Here is a 12,509-nt window from a genome sequence, read left to right on the forward strand (position 1 = left end):
GTTTAAAAGAATATGCAAATTAGCTAAATCTTTTGATAATTCCACGACCCATATATAAGAAAGTTGTATTTGCTTTTTAAATGAATAGAAAAAAGGCAAGCCTTTTTTCTTTCGTCATTCGGGCCAAAATCAAAGTGATCTGATGCTGCAATTAAGTTAATTTGTCCTTGGTCAATAGAGGGGAAACCCTTTATACTGAGACAATTATTATTTTTGGTCTATACCAGAGTGCCCCTTTTGCCCTTCATTTGGGGGCTGGTTCCCCCGCCACACACACACATTAAAAACGACCTTTTGTCACATTTTGCTTTCGTGGGGAAACAAATAAATACCAATACAAAAAAAAAGGGTTTTTAATATGAATATCAATACACACACAAAAACAAAAAAATTATTATAATAGGAGTATACAGTGATGATCATATTTATTGGCACGGTAAAATAAAAGTTAAATTTTGTCTAATAAATTCTAAAAAAGGGATTAAATTAAAGAAAATAACAAAGTATATTATGTATTTTTAACTGGCCTTTCTGATGCAGCAATCGGATTTTAGAAAAAATAAATAACAAAGGAACAACAAACATAATTGCAAAAAACCCTTGTTCAAAATTATTGGCACGGCTTTGTTTTTCTTTTAGTATCAGTATAATATCAATCAATTTCCGGTTTACGTGCTTTCTGAACTTTTTTATAGCCATATTATGCTTGTTTAACGCTAATTCAGTGAATAATTTTTTTCAGATAATTTTTAGATAGCGATTTATTTAAACTATTATAAGTGACTAAATTATAATTTTCAATCGCCATGGTTAAAACTAAGGAACACAGCGAAGACGTCAGGAAGCTTGTTGTAGCATGCCATACCAATGGGGAGGGCTATGATAAGATTTCAAAGAAGCTAAACCTTCCCAAATCCACTGTTAGAGCCATAATAAACAAGTTCAAATCGCAAGGCCACGTTATGAGTTTAGAGGGTAGAGGGAGAAAAAGGATTCTTTCCCCAAGAGATGAACGGAAAATTGTTCGACAAGTAAAACAAAACCCAAGGATCTCTGTTGGGGAGATTGTTGATGAACAGAGCACCTCTGGAGTGAATGTATCTCGACATACAGTTAGTAGAGTTTTGAAGAGAGCTGGTTTAAAAGCATGTCGTCCGAGAAAGACTCCCTTATTGAAGCCTATGCACCTGAAAGCAAGGCTAGCCTTTGCAAAACGTCATATTGATAAAGATGTTGCATTCTGGAAACGTGTTCTATGGACTGACGAAACGAAAATAGAGTTATTTGGCCATAATAAAGTGTCTTATATTTACAGAAAATCTGGCGAAGCTTTCCTGCCTAAGAACACCATACCCACAGTGAAGCACGGTGGAGGCAGTTTGATGTTTTGGGGATCCTTTGCTGCCTCTGGACCAGGGCGACTTGTTAAGGTCACAGGTAGCATAAAAAAGGAAGATTATGTTAAAATATTGGATGAAAACCTGAAAGACTCTGCTAAAGAGCTCTCACTTGGTCGTCGTTGGTGGTTCATGCAAGATAATGACCCAAAGCATTCGGCTAAACTGACTAAGAAATGGCTTGAGGACAATCATATTAATGTTTTGGAGTGGCCATCACAAAGCCCAGACCTTAATCCAATTGAAAATTTATGGAGAACATTAAAATTGAGGGTAATGCAAAGGAAGCCTAAGAATCTTATTCAATTGGAGGATTATTGTCAGGAAGAGTGGGCTAAAATTACTACTGAAGAGTGCAACAACTTGGTTGTAAACTATGAAAAGCGACTGAGGAAGGTAATCAAGGCCAAAGGCTATACAATTGATTATTAAATAAATCGTGCCAATAATTTTGAACAAGGGTTTTTTGCAATTATGTTTGTTGTTCCTTTGTTATTTATTTTTTCTAAAATCCGATTGCTGCATCGGAAAGGCCAGTTAAAAATACATAATATACTTTGTTATTTTCTTTAATTTAATCCCTTTTTTAGAATTTATTAGACAAAATTTAACTTTTATTTTACCGTGCCAATAAATATGATCATCACTGTATATATATATATATATATATATATATATATATATATAAAGAGAGAGAGAGAGAGAGAGAGAGAGAGAGAGAGAGAGAGAGAGAGAGAGAGTATCAATCCGAAAAGGATAAAGCAATTTCTGTAGGAAATCTCAAGTATGTGGGTTCGATGCAAAACAGAACATATATAAGAGTTAAAAGAAAAAAACACAACACAAATTTATCCTAATCTCAAATAAGATAAATTGAAATAAGTTGAAATTGATTTAAAATGAGATAAAGCTAAGTTCCTGTTGCGTTTTCTCTTTCTATTATATATATATATATATATATATATATATATATATATATATATATATATATATATACTCTTTTTTTTTCTTAAATTAGCCCAGCCTTGACAGCCGTGTTTTAAATTTCTTCCATTTCTATATTTCAACGCACATCTTATCTTTCTTTTAATAATATTATTGGAATTGATTCCCTTTTCCCTATACCTATTTGTGAATTATTCCATGGATTTCTGCCTTTTGGATTACTTTGGACCACCTTCCAATTCCGCGATTCTCTTGGATTTTACTTGTGGAAATGGAAATTTAACCAACTTTTTTGGATTCTGGATTTTGGGATTTTACCGTTATTGGATATTTTACCTTTCACCAGACTATCCATTCATGTGAAATCACTTTTTTCTTCACCCTATTCCCTCTGCTTCACTATTTGTTACCAAATAAGATCTATGACTTACTTGTAGTTTCATTAAATACTTTTGCAAGTAAAATCCAATCTCGTATTTTGCTAAATCCTACCCTCTGATGAGAAGGAAAGTATTTCTTCAAATAATAGTCCATAATCCGCAGAGTTTTGAAGAAATACTTTCCTTTTCATCAGTAATGTGCTGCTGGGATATGCCTACCCGCAAGGGTGTTCTAAATATGCCTAAGCATCTGTGTCTTGAGGACTTGTTTTAACTACAAAACAGGATCCATATTCTTTACCAGTGACCGCCCATGTTCTGCTAGTGTGGATCATGGATTGAACTGTACAGACATATGAAGTTTATTTGTAGTAGAGGCAGAACTGCCATTGCCAAGAAGTGATATTAGTAATGTATGAGTATCAATAAATATATCAATGGATTTATAAAAAGAAAAACAAAGACTAAATAAAAATTTAAAATTAATTTTAAAAATTAATAAAACAAATTTCTTCCAACATAAAGAATCAACAATTGATCCGTATAAAGAAAGATTCTATCATAATATTTGCCTCTTGTAGATATGCATGTGCATGCCGAAATAACTCTGATATTGTGACAATCTCAAAGAAAAAATTGGTCATGAAACTTCAAACATAAAATTAAATAGTGAAACTCTTGAATTTAGAGACAAGTAATTCAAACATTCAAATATGAAGTAATAATAAAAAGAGTAGTAGTAATAGTAGTAACAGTAGTAGTAGTAAGAATAAAAAAGGGATATAAAGAAACATATAAACAAAACAAAGGATATTACTGTGAAGAAAAATGGGAAATGTAAAGAAAAATGGAAAAATGTGAAGAAAAATGAAAAAATGTGAAGAAAAATGAAAAAATGTGAAGAAAAATGGAAAAATGTGAAGAAAAATGAAAAAATGTGAAGAAAAATGAATGAAATGTATGCAGAAAATAAAATGAATACAAAAAATGAAATGTATGCAAAAAATGAAATGTATGCAGAAAAAATGAAATGTGTGCAGAAAAAATTATATGTATGCAGAAAAAATGAAATGTATGCAGAAAAAATGAAATGTATGCAGAAAAAAATATGCAAAAAAATAATATGCAGAAACAAAATAATAAGAACAAATATGAAGAAAATAAAAAGACGAAGAAACAGTGGTTCAAATATTCAAGGTTAAAGTTATCGCTTTCAGGCAATATTCAGGGTTTTTTTGTTGTTTTTCTTTTGCGTGTTTGATATAAATGCAACACTATTGACTCTCATTTTTTATTTGCTCCCTTTGTAAATGTTCGCTGTGTCAGAAAAAGCTATTTATCTTATTTCTGCAGATTTTGATGTTTATTTTCTTCATTTTCCATCCATGTCTGCCCAAAATAAAAATAATCTGTCGGTTAATCGCAAGTTTAGCATCCAAATAGAGATGAGTGGTAATTATTTCCAGAAGCCAATACAAAGCAAGAAAGTTTGGAATCACTCAACTGCATTACTTTGCTCAAACAAGATCCATAAAATATGAATAATGGACAAGGGCATGTGAAGAGCACAGACCTCTGTGTGCAACCACGTGCTCTCTCTCACTGCTTGACAACAATTGACAACCCAAACACTGTGTGTTATAATTTCCTTCTGCTTTGTCTTCTCTTCTCATTCTGCCCATGTCGTCGTCTCTCACACATTAGCGACTACCAAAGAGGTGAGTACAGTTACACAATTATAAAAATGCAAAAACGATAGAAAAATAAAAGAAAACACAAACTCCGACAGATTCCATTTGGCCTCTGAGTGCGTGTGTGACACCATCGCAGGAAACGACCCTCTAATTGCTAACGTCCACATCTTATATTTATTTATTTGGCGGACTGTTATCCTCATCTTTATAGTTGCTGTTTCACAACGTTTCGACCAAGAATTCCTCTGGCCTTCATCAGCGCAGTGGATAGAGGTGCTGAATCTCTATGGTTCCAGGTGAGCATTGTCTGAAGATAGTGTTTCAATCCTACCCAAAGCCGTCCAGAAGATTAGTTGGACAAAACGTGGTGAGACGACAACAACTATGGAAGGCAGTAATTACTGAGGATACAGTTAAGAGACTCTGCATTCCATTCTCGTCACGGTTCACCACCTGACAAAGGTCAGAGGAATAATTGGCTGAAACATTGTGATACAACTATGAAGATGAGCATAACAGTTTCTAAAATAAATAAATTACTCATCTCAAAAGGATTCCAACAATAAAATAATATCCACATCTTAGTCGTCTGTCCATCTTGATCTTGAGATTGTCAGTCTGTTGATCACTTCATTTTCCCATCTGTTCCAAGCCACAACCTGCCTTCAACTAGTCTTCAACCAGCCCAAACTAGAAACTATCCTCTTCCCTTCAACCTCTTTCCCACAGAAGAGACGTTGCAAGCCTATCTCTGCTTTATCATTATTTTCATGGCAAGTGCTCGTCTGAGCTCCAATCTATGGTCCCCCCCTGTCCTGACTTTCATGAAAAAAAAAACACTCGTCTATCTGAAACCACTATTAATAATTTCCCCCACTTTTTATCTGTGCTTAAACCTAAATGTAGATTCCATGAATAAAGATTCTTTCTTAGAACGCCACACCTGTAGAACTCTGTTCCATTTTCCTGATTTCCAACTGACTACAATATGGTTGTTTTCAAGTCCAACATGAACAAATTCTTGATGAGCCATCCTCTTAAGTAATCTAATTTAAAAAATTTTCACTACTAACGATTACTACAACATTTTCCCTTTGACCACTGTACACTCATTAACCCATATTCTCGAATGGCGTCCAGGCTTTCCTCCTTTCCTTAAGGATAACTCCTTAAAAAAAAAAAAAAAAAAAACTATTGCAAACTCAACACTATCCATAAATTGTCCCAAAACTCACTGCCATTCCTAAAACTGTCTGTAAACTAACTCTAAATCTATCGACCTTCTTTTGTTCCAGTTATCACCTTGATTAACAATCCTATTAAAGATCGCTTTTGTGTTCCTCGGTGAACCACTCCCCCTTCCCCCTGTCTTTCTACTAACCTCATTTTCTTTATTTGCTTAACTTATTTCTTTTCCTTTATTTCCTAACTTGGGTGAGGAGATGCTGATAATGTCACACCTGTAGAGGTCCAGCAATATAGCTAGTCTGTCAACTGTCAAGCTAACTTAAGGAGGAAACTTTCACATATTCAATAACTTATTTTAGTATAATAACTAGCTTGCTTTGCTATTACTTTGCAAAGTTTGCTATTTGAAATACTTTAAGCGTTAATTTAAAATAATAAACATTTTATAAATAACCACTGTAAATTTGAAAAAAAAATCTTTCTAATTTATTCATAGAGATAAACTTTAATACAATATAAATGTATTTATCCTTTAAATATGAAAGGAAAGAAATTTGCCTTTTCATTAGCAATTTAGAAATAGATAATATTTTGATGAAAATCAAATGCTAATTATGTTTGGAAATAAAACAATATTGTAATACAGAACTATTTGTTGTATTAAAAACAATAACAATTACTATACAATTAACAAAATATCATCTTTCTGAATTTTTGAAATAAGGATTGATAATTCGTATTAATTGGATTCTTTAGACTACTGTTCTCAGTGTCATGTAGTTAATAAAAACTCGGTAAAAAATTCAGTTGTAAGTTACACCTTTCTGGCGGTTGAAGGTTCAATTATCAGTTTGGGCGATACTAAGAATACAACTGTAAATTACTAAGGACTTCTACACAGTCATGGCTGACAGAACGAGAGCATGCTACCTCTTGCGGATTAAATAAAGGGTTCCATTTCAAATTCTGTCCAGACTCCTGAGTGAGACAAAAAGATTTCTGAATTGATTAAGATACACCTGAAGAAGGTTGGAGGTTACATCGACCGAAATGTTATGAAAATGGCATTCAAAATGAGAACAGTAGTTCGAATAATCCAAATAACAAAGTGTCTTTCTTCAAAACCACTATGCAAATACTGATATCGCATATACACGGACAGTATATAGAAAGGTGGGTTGTCTATTGTGTAAAGTTCAATGAACTTGAAATAGACCGTTTTGACTTTATCATTTTTCCGATTGACTTCTGAAAATAATTACCATTCGTCTCTTTTTGGAAGATAAACTTGTGATTAAACTTTATCATTAGTGCAAGACACGGGCCCAACTTTTGAATTTGTTGATTTAGATATATGGAAAGATTGAAACAGAAAACAAAGTCCATTAAAGGAAAGCAACAAAGAAAGTTAATGAGTTACCTCCCTTGTCTTACAAATGAAATAAACATTATTTTATTCCTATGATTATAGTCATATGATAAAATAAATTATAAAATCCAGATTTTGAAGACTTCTAAAATATATTGTGGGGTCATTTATCTAAATGTGCATTTATGTTAAATCAAATCACACACGGCTCCCTTTTCATTAGCTTCTATGCATAGATGTAGGGAAGGGCACCATTCCATTCCCAGAATTACTCTACTTGTCCTTGATCCTCTCCTAAAACATTCAGTCTTTAGCAAGAGGCAGCAAGTACCATTTTTTATTTTTTAGTCATTGGTATGATGACCGAGGATTGAACCCCAGTCTCCTAGCTCATTAGCAAGCTCGCTTACCATTATGCAATTAGGATACTGGAGCTATCCATTTAAATGCAACACTGTAGTCTCATATTTATTGCTCTTGGTCAATGCAAAATAGAACAAAACAATGACTTTCTTGAAACCACATAATTCTATTCCCTTCATTTGCTTTCACAATTATATGAAGAGAAATGATGTTAATAATGAAAATATTTCAAAGAGATAAAACTAACAACAAACTAGCTTCCACATGAAATCAGTCTATCCATTCTACTCATCACTCTAAAAGTTAGGGTGAGAATAAAAGGGTCTTATTTTTAAACCTCAGCTAATGAATTATTATTTAAATTCCTTAAAGACAATTGTTTTATTATTTAAAATCATCTTGATGTGGAAAAAAAAAATGAAGATATCAAACCTGAATGACGTAACAGCAAAGTAAGAGTGACGTGTGCACACTTTCACATACCTGTAATGAGAAGAAAATGAATGTTCAGTTTATAGCTAGTAGAAAGAAGTTTATTTTTATATGACAAGAGTAAAGTTAAACAAGAGTTCTTGCTGCGCCGTCCCTATAAATAATCAAATTCTACCCAATTTACACCATTAACGATTACTAAACTGCCACCTTACATTCATTAACCCTTATTCTCAAGTGGCCTTCGGGCCTTGATAAGTGGCGACTTCCAAGTGAAAAAATAAAATAAAAAATAGAGATGTAGAAAGCATTTGTCAAACAGAGAAGAAAGGAGCTCAGATTCAAAGTGTAACGGATAGCGATATGCGTTTTGAAATCTACTAAACTGAGTTCAATTTTTTCTTTCTTTCAGAAAGAAAAAATTGAACTCAGTTTAGTGCTGTTCCTTACTCTAAATAAAACATTGCCACTGAAGATGTAAGAGGTTACTTTAATATCACAAACAATAGATTGGGTGGTCTTTTTTGGTAAAATCCATTTTCTCATAGAACCACCGACCGCTTTCAATGGATTTTACCTCTTTTTTTAAGGCATATCAACTCATTGTCAGTTTATGCTAATCTATTGTTTATAATAAGTAGGGATGTGACAATATTCTTTTCATTGTTTTGACTCTTGAGTATATATCCGTTAATATCTTATATGTTTTTATATAGACTGATGTGGTTCTCGCTTGATTGACTGTGTCTTACTGTTCGGATATATACTTGAAAGTCAAAAGAATGAAAAGAATATTCTGTTGTTATAGCCCTAATGATAAGTATTAACTAACCTGGAAGAGTGACGTGTCACAAAACAAAGAAACCAATTAAAAAACTTAAATCTGCATCACAAGTAAGAAACAATTTTTTTGTCATGATAAACTGTAAAAATTAAAAGAAACTTTTCAATAAAAAATATAGCAAGTTATGGTGAAAATAAAAAAAAAACAAGTGTGAAAAGTAAAGCAGAATATTTAAGTACTTATAAGTACATTATATAAGGTGTCTAAAAATGTACTCACACTTCAAATGACGATAAAACATCTATATACATAAAAGCAAAAGTGGCATGTGCATTTTTGTATGTCCAGGAAAGGCTTGGGAGGGGGGGGGGTCTCGAGAGGATTACTATTTTTTAGAACTTTATATATGCTCCCCAGATCAAAATATCTACGATTTGCGAATGAACGCTGTCTCTACATTCATTTTGATTGACTTTTATAAAATTCCCAATATTCTGTCCTTTTGCGTGTTTGTTTGTCTTTTTCGTATAAATAAAGCAAAACTAATTGAAGCGATGTAGGCCGCCTGGCTTTCTTGCCAGGAACGTCTTAGAAGCAATTAGCTTGGATCAATGTTGGGAAAATTCTTCATATCAGACAATTGCTATTCATTTGAGATCTCCCCCTTTTTTGGGGAGCTGGTTTTCCTCAACATCGTGGGGAAACAAATATGCGCTTGATTGGCCTCAAGCCAGACGTTCATTTCTGCGCCTGTGTGAACTCATTTCTGCAAGTCAACTTTTTAATCGTTAAATTTGAACGCTTTTCACTTCCTCTCGCCTTGTAGCGTAGCAGTAAAATCTCAGTTTTTCTTTCATTTTCTTTTCTGCCTTCACGTCACGGGTTTAAGCCTGCCTTCTTTTTCCCCCTAAACCCCCAAACAACGCCGGGCACCCCCACTAATTTATTTATAAACAGAGAGTGAAATGGAATAGCTTTGAATACAGAAGACAAATGTAATTGAAGAATCATGTTTGCAAATATTCAAACTGATGACTATTATAATCCAGACACGTCACTCTTCCAGGTTAGTTAATACTTATCATCAGACTCTGTTCCATCTGCCTGCTTCCCACCGGACTACAACTTGGATGTGTTCAAGTCCAATGTTAACAAATTCCTAATGAACCGCCCCCTTAAGTAAACACTTCATCAAATCTCCACACTAACGTAATGTACTTGCAATAACCCTTATCCCTGAGTGGCTTCCGGGCCTTGATAAGTGGTTATCAATGTGTAAAAAAAAAAAAAAAAAAAAGACAACACTGATAACAGTTAAAATGTGACTACATTTTTACGAAACACTCTGTATATTAAAAACTGATCACATTTAAATTCCAATTAATAAACTAGAAGTATACAGACAATATCTACATCTTATGGTCAGAAAGAGAAAATCGCTACACAACCCCACGAATTGCCAACATCAACATGATGTTAAGCCCAAGAGTTTGAAGGATGAATTCTCATGTAGGGTATTATTTGTCATGTATATCGGTGGTTGGAGAGGCGCTTTGTAATTGTTAAAGGAGAGCAGCTTAGTCTTACTAGCATTAAATGTTTCCATCCATTTGCGGGCCCCATTCCACTATGGTCTGGCGGTCATTTTCTAACAATTCTGCCATTGACTTAGATTTATGTACATCTGTTAGGTAAACGCTGGGCAACTCCGGATAGAACGCATTTATTGTTATCTGTTTAACTATCTATTGGTCTATCTAATTATCTATCTATAGACAGATAGATAGATAGTAAATAACAGAGATTGAATCGTGGGAAACAATAAGTTGAGCGAGCAGGTGTAGAAGGATTAAAGGGTCATGTTGTGACATGTATCAAACTTGGTTAACTGGTCAGTTTGCACCGGAAGTATCCGAATGGGAACTGGACATGATGTGTCAGGTGTTCCGGTTTGAGTATACTAAGTTTAGTGAGTTGAGTCCAAGATGCCAAGAAAGACAGATGGGCTAAAACGAGGCTCTCCATGAAGAAGGAGATGGCCTCAGGATGAAGATATAGTAGAACCTACAGGTCAAGATTCACTCCAGTTCTGCTGTGACGAGATGCATGAGGAGTGAATATATATTGAAAACACTCATTCTTCTTGGATCCGTGTATTGAAGCGTTTTCTTTAAAACAGCTTCCCCAAAGACGGTTGGAGAATCTCCCAGAGCGACCAGCAGCAGACAAGTATGCTGTGATGTTATGTGAATTATATGTAGTACACACACGTACCCACGAATACAAGACGATAGACATTTAGGACACGAGGACAATAGTCCATTAAGTAAGCAGTTAGAAACGCATAGTTAGATAAGAATACATAAAAATGATTTAATGAGGACAGAATACACAACACATCCGTTCTTCCCTCGTGCATGTTATAGAGCATTGTATTGAAACCAGAAAATGTTTTACATATCTTTCTTCACACTAGAAAAATTATTAACGTCATTTTTGATTGTCAAATATTTTTTTTTTTTGCAGAAAGATGCTTATTTGACGTGTTTTATGAAGAGAAGAAAAATGCTAAAGCAAAGTTCAAAAACAGAAAATCTTCACATTTTTTGCAAACATCATTATTCGACAATTGATGAATCTGACATGTACAAAATTATGCAAATCGTGCAATTCTCATTAAAAACAATAAACAAACTATAACACATTAGTCACAAGAATATAGCCATCAAAGCAAATTCCGAACGTAACATTAAAATTTTACGTTTCTGAATTTTTGAGATGAGGATTGGTTATTCGTATTATTTCGATTCATAGGACTACTGTTCTTATCTTGAGTGCGATTTTCACAACGTTTCAGTCAATGTAACCGACCTTCTTCAGGTGTACCTTGTCAAACTCAGGAATTTGGACGGAATTTTGAATGGAACCCTTTATTTACTTCACGGGGTTAGTATGCTCTTGTTCTATCAGCCATAACCGAATAGAGGTCCTTAGTAATTCGCAATTGTATAAGTTTGAGTGTTGGTGACTTACAATACGCACGCGCCATCTTGGACGTTTGTTTCTCTGACCGTTGTCAAATGTGTGGTAAAATTAAATTAATATTTGACTATAGTTCTTCAGTAATATCTTTCTGTCTAACCATGAGAAAATCACTACATTTTTGCTGATCGTGACTGGATTAGTTTTTTACCTGGTATATTTGGCTGTTTTTGTTTTACGGCACATCAACCCTTTTCAGGTTATTTAATGCCGAATCCAGTGATCTTGAAGAACAATTTTTAATAGAGTATATTTGTTTTTTTTAAGTCGGTTTCTATTTAACCCATAGTTGGGACCCTAACAGGTACTACCAGTCTGGGTCAGAGTGGACCTGGGAGCAATGGCAATTAAAGGGTGGCTCTACACTCCCCAAAGCCTGCAAGCTGGGGCCTCACCACTGGATATAGTTTAAGATCATATCCAGGACTGTTACCTTGAATAGCTTCTCTAACTGGATTTTTGCTGACATATTTTTTCTACTTTTGCTTGAAACTACATTTTTCTATTTCATTTATTTATTACTCTATACTCCAAAGTTCAGCTATGTAGCGTCACACCTCTTACGTTAACAAGTGTGTTTAATTTTTAAAACAACATCTCGGATATTATTTTTAAGTATTTACAGTTTTACAGCGAAATTTTCTTTTAGATATAACAAAAAAAAAGTTAATTACCTAAATTTAAACATTATTTAAAAAAAAAAAAAAATCTTACCAACCGTACATGCCAGTTTTCATTCCTTCAAAATGTGTTTTTATTGATTTGTTCGTTATTTTTTATTTATCCGAATATTATTGATTAAACATTCAATTTTCAGATTATAAAAAATAATTAGGAACGATTGTTCAGTTTTTAACAAAGCAGACTAGTTAGCGGTTTAAGTTCAACATAAAATGATATGCCACAGTTGATGTT

The 12,509-nt window shown here is 33.7% G+C and overlaps 1 protein-coding gene across 4 annotated transcripts in view; it reads right to left on the reverse strand.

Annotated features, from left to right (window-relative positions):
• The window catches only part of LOC145279663 (gamma-1-syntrophin-like), a 686,561-nt gene that overhangs the window by 483,598 nt on the left and 190,454 nt on the right, over positions 1 to 12,509 (reverse strand). Inside the window, exon 2 of one of the 4 annotated variants that reach the window (XM_080130908.1) lies at positions 7,769 to 7,819. The exons of the other annotated variants lie outside the window; for them this stretch is intronic. The gene's annotated coding sequence lies outside the window, so the exon portion shown is untranslated. The remainder of the gene's footprint in view (positions 1 to 7,768; positions 7,820 to 12,509) is intronic. 4 annotated transcript variants of the gene reach the window in all.

This window comes from Euprymna scolopes, chromosome 7 (assembly GCF_053919585.1).
Source record: "Euprymna scolopes isolate OS-2025 chromosome 7, ASM5391958v1, whole genome shotgun sequence".
In the NCBI taxonomy this organism is placed as follows: Eukaryota; Metazoa; Mollusca; class Cephalopoda; order Sepiida; family Sepiolidae; genus Euprymna; species Euprymna scolopes.